General features: G+C 32.5%; 1 non-coding gene across 1 annotated transcript; it reads left to right on the top strand.

Moving 5' to 3' along the window:
- Window positions 1–2,957: 2,957 nt before the first annotated feature.
- LOC106678928 (uncharacterized) lies at window positions 2,958–6,475 on the top strand. Its single transcript, XR_010844833.1, has 2 exons — window positions 2,958–3,067; window positions 6,112–6,475. It is a non-coding gene; the product is annotated as an uncharacterized protein (transcript).
- The last annotated feature ends 1,212 nt before the right edge of the window (window positions 6,476–7,687 follow it).

The raw sequence follows: 7,687 nt of genomic DNA, 5'->3' as shown, positions 1-7,687 counted from the left end.
TATTATCAAATAGCCGAATTAGCTGTGTGTGCATTATCAAGTGCAAAGTGGATTATCTGGACTGCAGAGATGAATGAGGTCATGAATTATTCTAGAAAGAAAACTGTCAGTGCGTTCTAGTTTCTCATGACAGATTAGGGAATGCTCTTTGCATTTTTTTTTCTAAATTTCTACGTCAGACTTGCGCCTCCGCTAAACTACAATATTGCTGTGGTATACTTTATTACCTATTGTGCGTGAAAACCTGTTTGAATAAAGGATTGCTCCAAACTAAGTGAGGGCCTTGTTTATGGTCAACTCTAACCGTATATTTCTTTCCTATCTTATTTTCTCCTTCTTAAATCGATAGAACGATTCAGGACTTCTGTATTACTAATGACGTTTTGAAATGACTGATTTCATATTGTATTTTGTAAAATGAAATTATAAATAATCATTTGAGAATTGTTAAAATTTTCTTTCAACGCAGACCGCCACCAACAGTCAGTTTTACAATTAATCACTCCCAACCTGATCCTAGCAGTACTGATCTCAAGGTATACTCATCATAAGATGCATTCTCTTAATTCTTAAATCACTTCTTTACAATTATATAGGGGTAAATCCGAAATTATAGGAGAAAACAGTGTTCCAAATCTTTATGAAACGATTAAATAAATAGCTCCCAGCCTTAAACAAAAGATAATTCATCTCTCCTGGCTCATGGCCATCATGATCATTCTAGTCTCTTTTGGTAATAATAATGCGAAAATCGATATTTTTTTAGTTTTGGTACCATGATTCTTAACATGTAAAATATTTATGCATAGAATCTTCAAGGAGACTTTTTCTCGTGTTTGTCTATAAAATATTGAAGTATCTGAATTCCTCAACATCTGAAATCTTTCTATGATCAAGCTAAATATTGAGTATCCTTGTAATCTTCCATCTTTATGAATGAGTTTTACCAAGTATCAACTCTAAATTCTTATCATGCATTTTCACTATAACACTACGCAGTTACAATTAATATAATTTAAGTAAAATATTTAAAGTTAAGTACGCTCGGCAACTTTAATAAAAGACACTATTACTCACAGAACATAAATACGTTAATCGAACATATTGTAAAACAAAAACGAATCATTAGCACATATGCGAATGGAATTTACTTTTTTTTTTTAATTAAAAAGTTTACATACAAAGATAACACAACTTGATTCTAAACTGATTTTAGAAAATATTATATTCTTTCATATAGTTTATTTGAATTGTGAATTATAATGAACCCAAGAGCAAGAATGATCTTACTCCTTTCTGCCGGGTCCTTGTTCGAGTATGACAGTGGCAGATAATTATTTATTTTGTTGAAACAATCATTGATCAACCCTGAATTCACGGAACCCTCCTGTCGTACAAACAGCCTCTATAAAGTGCATTCCCTTAATTAGGGAAAAACCTGGCAGTTGAACGTTATTTTGACAACCTCTTCGCAAAGCCGATAGTCTAGAAATAGTTCCATACTAAGAACTTCCATATTAATTGTAAGAACAGAGTGCAAGACTCCTCTTAAACCGTTGTGATACAGGTGTTGAATTACTAAGTGTATATAATATATAAATATACGCATTCAAATTACAAATAATTATAGCTTAAATTTGAGGGATGATGATTTATGCTCTAATTTTTACTTTTACATCTTAAATCTGTACTAATGGGAAGAATTGCGAACGTGCAAAATATCGAATTCAGGTATTCGACGGAAATACACTTTTAGAGGAGTATAACCTTATCTATTAGAGGTGTATATAATACTCGCAAAATGGTGTACTGAGTGTGTGTGTTACCAGCCAAGATCAAAAACGAAAATTCGTACAAAACTGAAATTAAATATATAAGGAGGTATTTTCCTGGATGTTACAGCATTTTCGGTAGAATTGACTGACCGGAAGTGTCAGTTTCTATAATCGATTTTATACGATTTTCTCAAGGTACCTCAAAAGATTTTGATCAAATTCTTTACATTAATTTAGGGACGTGACGGCCGTGCGCTCGGTTCGGAACGTTGTGGGTTCGATTCCCACCAGGCAATTAAACATTCATTTTTCGGCGGTCTCGATTTTCATCCTCCTGTTTTTCAGGGGTTGGCAAAAATAATCACTAGGCCCACTTGCCGGACTTGTTTCCCCCACCAAATACCAGTACCAGTACATTAATGTAAAGTTAAATGGTATTTAATATCAGCTTGGTCTTATATTTATTTAAATAGTATGGCATTGGATTAAATGACATTCTTAAAAAGCCCATACGGTACCTAAAGTACCTTTTTATTACTAAAATAAATTCTCATTGTTAGCAGTAATATACAGAAATTAAAAAGTTAACAAATAATTGAAGGAGAAACAAAGAAAAATAGATAGGAATGAAAAAGATGACACAGCTCTCTTCCTATTCCTGTGTACATGGTTTCGTTATATTTTGTTAAACAGGTGTTTTCTAGGGAGGTTAGTTTTGATTGTACATATTTTATTTAGTTTCACTTCGAGAAACCCTAAAATTCCAATTTTTATATCAAGTGAAAGTTTTGTGTTGAAAATCACACCAGATTTTCTTCGTTCCAAGAAAACTATTATATCAGGTGTGAAAGGAAGTGGATTAACTATTTCTATCCAGGTTTAAGACTTTTACTAACCAGTATCAAGAATCGGAGAAGAATGTTCGATCCTTTGTGGTTTATATCGATGCCTTCAAGCTTACCCTTTTATCAAGTTATCTTGATCTCCATATTGTAGCCTATTAAACTTGTGTATAGTTAAATTGCACTATTTAGTTATAATTTAGATATAACAACTTCATACGTCAAGTTATTATTATTTCTATCATTAATGATAATGAAACCATATTATGAACAATGGAATCAGATGTGATAGGAAATGTCAACTGTAGAGCAACCCCGGGTGGGGGATGTAGAGGAGACCATTTGCGCAACCTTAGCCCTGCTCCTCGGCCTATATAAGACGTACTGACCCTCCGACAGTCAGACCAGAACTAATCCGGCCAAACAACACACACCAACATGAAATACTTCGTAAGTATTCTTCGAGTTAAACTAACTCCGTCCGATACTAACAGATCCCGAAGCACCTTCTGAGGTCCTCCTCTATCCAGAGGTCTAACTTAGAATAAGATGGAACCAAGGTCAACAATATTAACCACTCCCTTCTTAACTAGTTACCCAACCTCTTCGAAATAACAAAAATACAAAAAAAAAAAATAGTAGATCACTTATGATGGTACATAGGAATTAACAATGAATATATTTTTAATAACGTGCACCTCACTCTTAATTCGATTAAGAAAAATAAAATACAATTATTTTTTATTAATATATCATTAAATGAAAAAAGATTTGTTTAGTTGCATATTGGTGGTTTCATGTATGAATCTATATTAATGTCCCAATTAATTTTTAAAGTTAATCAGAAGAGAGAATAACCTTGTATTTTCATTTAGGAGATTCTTTGACTTATTACAGTTACTTTATGAGCCATATAACATAGTCTACATAATGCTTTAAGTAGGGGTCAGTTTCAAAGCTTATAATGAATATTTGATTGAAAAGTGTTTTATCTTGTATTTGATGTATTACAAATACAATGGGATCCCCCAGTAGACTATCTCAAAGTTACCCTACTTGTAAAATGTAGTAATTCCAGTTTATTTTATAATTTTTAGAATACATCCTAAACAAAATAAATATATTTTCAATGTTGTTCCGAAGCAAAGGAGCAATATTTTATATTATCTAAATTAAAAATATGTTTTAATTACTAAAAATGTTTTTACAACTTAAAAATATAAGGAAAGCATTTTAAAAAAATAGCTACTTACAAGGAATCCTTTGAGATTATTCTAAACGATCGCCTAGCACCTTCACGTCATTCATCATTGTTCACTCCATCTAACAAAGGGAGACTACGAATGTGGGATCACCAATTTCAATGTAACTTTTTTTGGTAATACTTAGTCGAAAAATATTAGGCACGTGTCGATGGGGTTCTAGCCATTGCGCCAAGAAACAAAAATATAATTAATGTATGTATTATTACGCCGTCTCTGCAAACATTTAATGGTTATTATATACCATTAATATAGTTTCTTGTATTGAATGAGCTTAAGTGTACAAAATATTACTAAATCAAAAATAGCTTCCAGTAAAAACATTTGTTTTAGGGATATTCAAGGCAGATTCGTTTTTTTGCGTCTTTTGAATCCCTTAAGTACAAATATTCATATAAATCAAAAAATCTTATTTCTGTTGGTATAAGAAATAAATTCCTAAATCCTCACAATGTCATGCAAATCCGACATAACTACAACAGTTGGAAAGCCTGCTCTTTCAATCCATATCTAAGTCTTTTAGATCTTATTCCTATTTGTGGGAGAAAAAGAAGTTTCAAATTAACTAAATTTTCTCTAACCTTTTATTTTATGTCCCTCCTGTTTTAATTTGTTAACGAAGGAGTAGTTTATACCATTTCATGCAATTTTATCTAAAACTTTTTTTGTGATTTTCGAGAAAAAAAAATCAGTGTTCTTAGTGCGGCGGTAGTTTTGAGTAAAAAAGAAAAATTTTCGATTTCATCGAATATATATACTATTAATATAGTTTCTTGTATTGAATGAGCTTAAGAGTATAAAATATTACTATACCAAAAGTAGCTTCCAGTAAATTAGGCTAAAAAATATTAGTTTTTAAGGAACATTCAAGGCAGATTCGTTTATAGCGTCTTTTGAATCCCTTAAGTACGAATTTTCATATAAATCAAAAATGTTTTTTTGCTGGTATACAAAATAAATTCCATATATATCATATATATAATAAAAAAGTATTTTTTAAAATATAAAATCAACTTCCGAGTGAAACGAGAATTTATATTTAGGATGTTGGTCGAGTTTCCAATTCGGGTTATATACTATTTTTCTCATTATACCAGAAATTTAAAGTCTATAAAAATTTTGATCTTCCTTTTCATTCTCTGCTACAGTTTCCATCAAATATCTACACAACTTTGTAATATAAAAATTTTGTAAGACTCATTCTCTTCCATAAAAAATTCACCAATTGAGTATTTATTATCCAGGTATGTTGATATGTAGATAATCTAGTTCCCATGGTTATTTACAACGCTTTATATTTTTATATTGAATTGTTCCTTTATTCGTGTTGATAGAAAAAGAAAAATTTCTTTTTTTTTTTTTTTTTTAGGAAGTTTTGTATTTAATAAAAAATCATTTACTAAACTCTTAACTAAACTGATCGAGCAATCTTCCTTTTCATTCTCTGGTACAGTTTTCATCGAGCATCTACACAACTTTGTTATATCCGGAATATTGAAAATATATTTATCAAGTTTCCATCTTGTTCTATTACGTTTATTATGTTCTTGGAGGCCAATTACGCAGATAAAACAAACTAATATATTTGTGTTTACATTCTTATTCTCCAATTTTTGATATATTCTACATTTTACCAATTTTCGACATCAATCATTATCTTTTTCTTCTTATGTTTCCATTTACAATAAAAGAATTGTTCAGAGGGAATGGTTATTCCATGACAGTAGTAGTGAGCATTCGTTTCCTTAGCACTGCCTATTCTACTGGAGCTGTTCCTAAGAATTTGCTATCATATCTCCTCTCAGAACAATTTTAAAGTACTTTAATATTTACTTCCGTAGTTTTCTGAGCTTATTCTTCCTATCTCTGATACTTCACCTTAATGAACTATTAATAGAGGATCTGACTCTCCCTGCCTGAATTCACTCTCTGGAGGTATCATTTAAACTACTATTAATACGTAGTAAGACCATTGCTTAGCAACTGTTCTTAGATTCATTATTCTTAAATTGATCTCATCCTGTATTTCAATAATTAAAAGTCATATTTCTTCATTTCTAGCCCAACAAAACTGAAGTTTTTTGTTTTATTCTCAAAGATTCAGTATCCTTCGAAATAAAATAATTTTATGAATTATCCGTTGCACGATAATAGTACTCCTCTTGATATTTTTGAATACCTGCAGCTCAATTCCTTGTAATATCACTATCATATTTTGTCCATTTTTTCCAGATTGTCCTCGCTTTCGTCGTAGCAGCCGTGGCTGGAGCTCCAGTGGAAGAAGAAACCAAAAAGGACAAGCGAGGTATTTTCGCAGCTGCCCCACTGTTCCACTCAGCGCCACTCGCTTTGCCCGCAGTGCACTCAGCACCAATCGCCCTGCCCGCTGTCCACTCCGCACCAATCTTCTCAGCACCGATCGCCCATGCTCTACCAGCACCTATAATTTCTCACGCTCCATTGGCCTTGCCCGCCTTCCACTCCGCACCAATCGCCCTGCCCGCTGTTCACGCTCCTCTAACTCTGCCATCATACAGTCTGGGACATGGCCTCGCCTACGGTGGATATCTTCATTAAATAATGGGACTAAAATTAATTAATTATTAAGCCAATTCTAATTTATATTTTTATTTTCTAAATTAATATAATTTTTAATATTAAAACAAAAGTATTTTCTATTTTTTACCTCTTCATTTGAACATGTTACGTGGAATCAGGCAATCAGTGCATGTAACCAACAGGTCCAATGGTAAGCAAAAAAATAGTTTTAAAGGAAAAGCTTAGCTTTCTGTGTAGTATGAAATTCGTCCATACCCTACCGTAGCACACTAGAGATTTTCTGAGATCACTAGACCCTTCACAAATAAGTAAGGTCATGAACCAGGTAGTTGGAGAGCTGACCACACAGTTCAACAACAAAGATTAATGCACGAATCAGCTATTACCATCTGTAGTTAGTTATCACTTCAATTGTTATAAAGATATTTCGGTTTGGATCGGAAGTTATTAACTCAATGGATAATTCTTTTAATAATCAGAAATCGAAATCTGAAAGTTGCCCTGACTTTCGTCTATAATGAAGGTTGATGTAGTTCAAATTATTTCACTCGAGCAGTTAGAAATTTGTCTGACAAATTACATTTAAATTGTTGCTGACAATTGTTGGTCAATACACTTCCTTCAGAAGTGTTGACGACCTTAATCGACACACTAAATTCGACACGAAATAATAATAGATGCTACTATTATGCCACTAATATCAATAAACATTAACAAATACAATGAAATCAGTCTTTATATTCACTCCAGTAAAGCTTCCTTCGTTTCTTACCATTGACAACTTAAAGTAGGGATAGTTCTTTTCTTGCGTAGAGACCCAACTTCCTCCAAAGTGTATCCTTTCCTGTCTTAAATGTAGTACATATCGTTTTGTATTTCCGAAACATCATACCTGGTGCAGAATAGGTCAATGTAGGTTCATGTCGAAGCTCTTTATGATGAACCTCTCCACCAAAGAATAGACACTGGAATTTGAAAACGGCAGTAGAACCGTTCACTGTGTCTGTCACCAAATTTACTTTTTTGTTTTATTAAGAGGTTTTCTTTCCAGGTATAAGATTCGTACATCTGAATACTCCTTTATAGTGATCATCGAGTTCCAGAAGCTGTCCATAAGAGGGTTGAGACCATTCAGTAGCAGAGTCATTGTTAGATTATCCAAGTAGACCACCTACAGTTGAAATTTCTGCCGAACCTTATAAACTCCATGGTAATTTTATTTTCATAAAGAAGTAACTGGAGACGGGGC

This window comes from Halyomorpha halys, unplaced genomic scaffold (genome assembly GCF_000696795.3).
Source record: "Halyomorpha halys isolate HHAL.00 unplaced genomic scaffold, Hhal_1.1 Scaffold169.1, whole genome shotgun sequence".
In the NCBI taxonomy this organism is placed as follows: Eukaryota; Metazoa; Arthropoda; class Insecta; order Hemiptera; family Pentatomidae; genus Halyomorpha; species Halyomorpha halys.
Note: the sequence above shows the minus strand (reverse complement) of the source record. Positions and strands in the feature narration are given on the sequence as shown.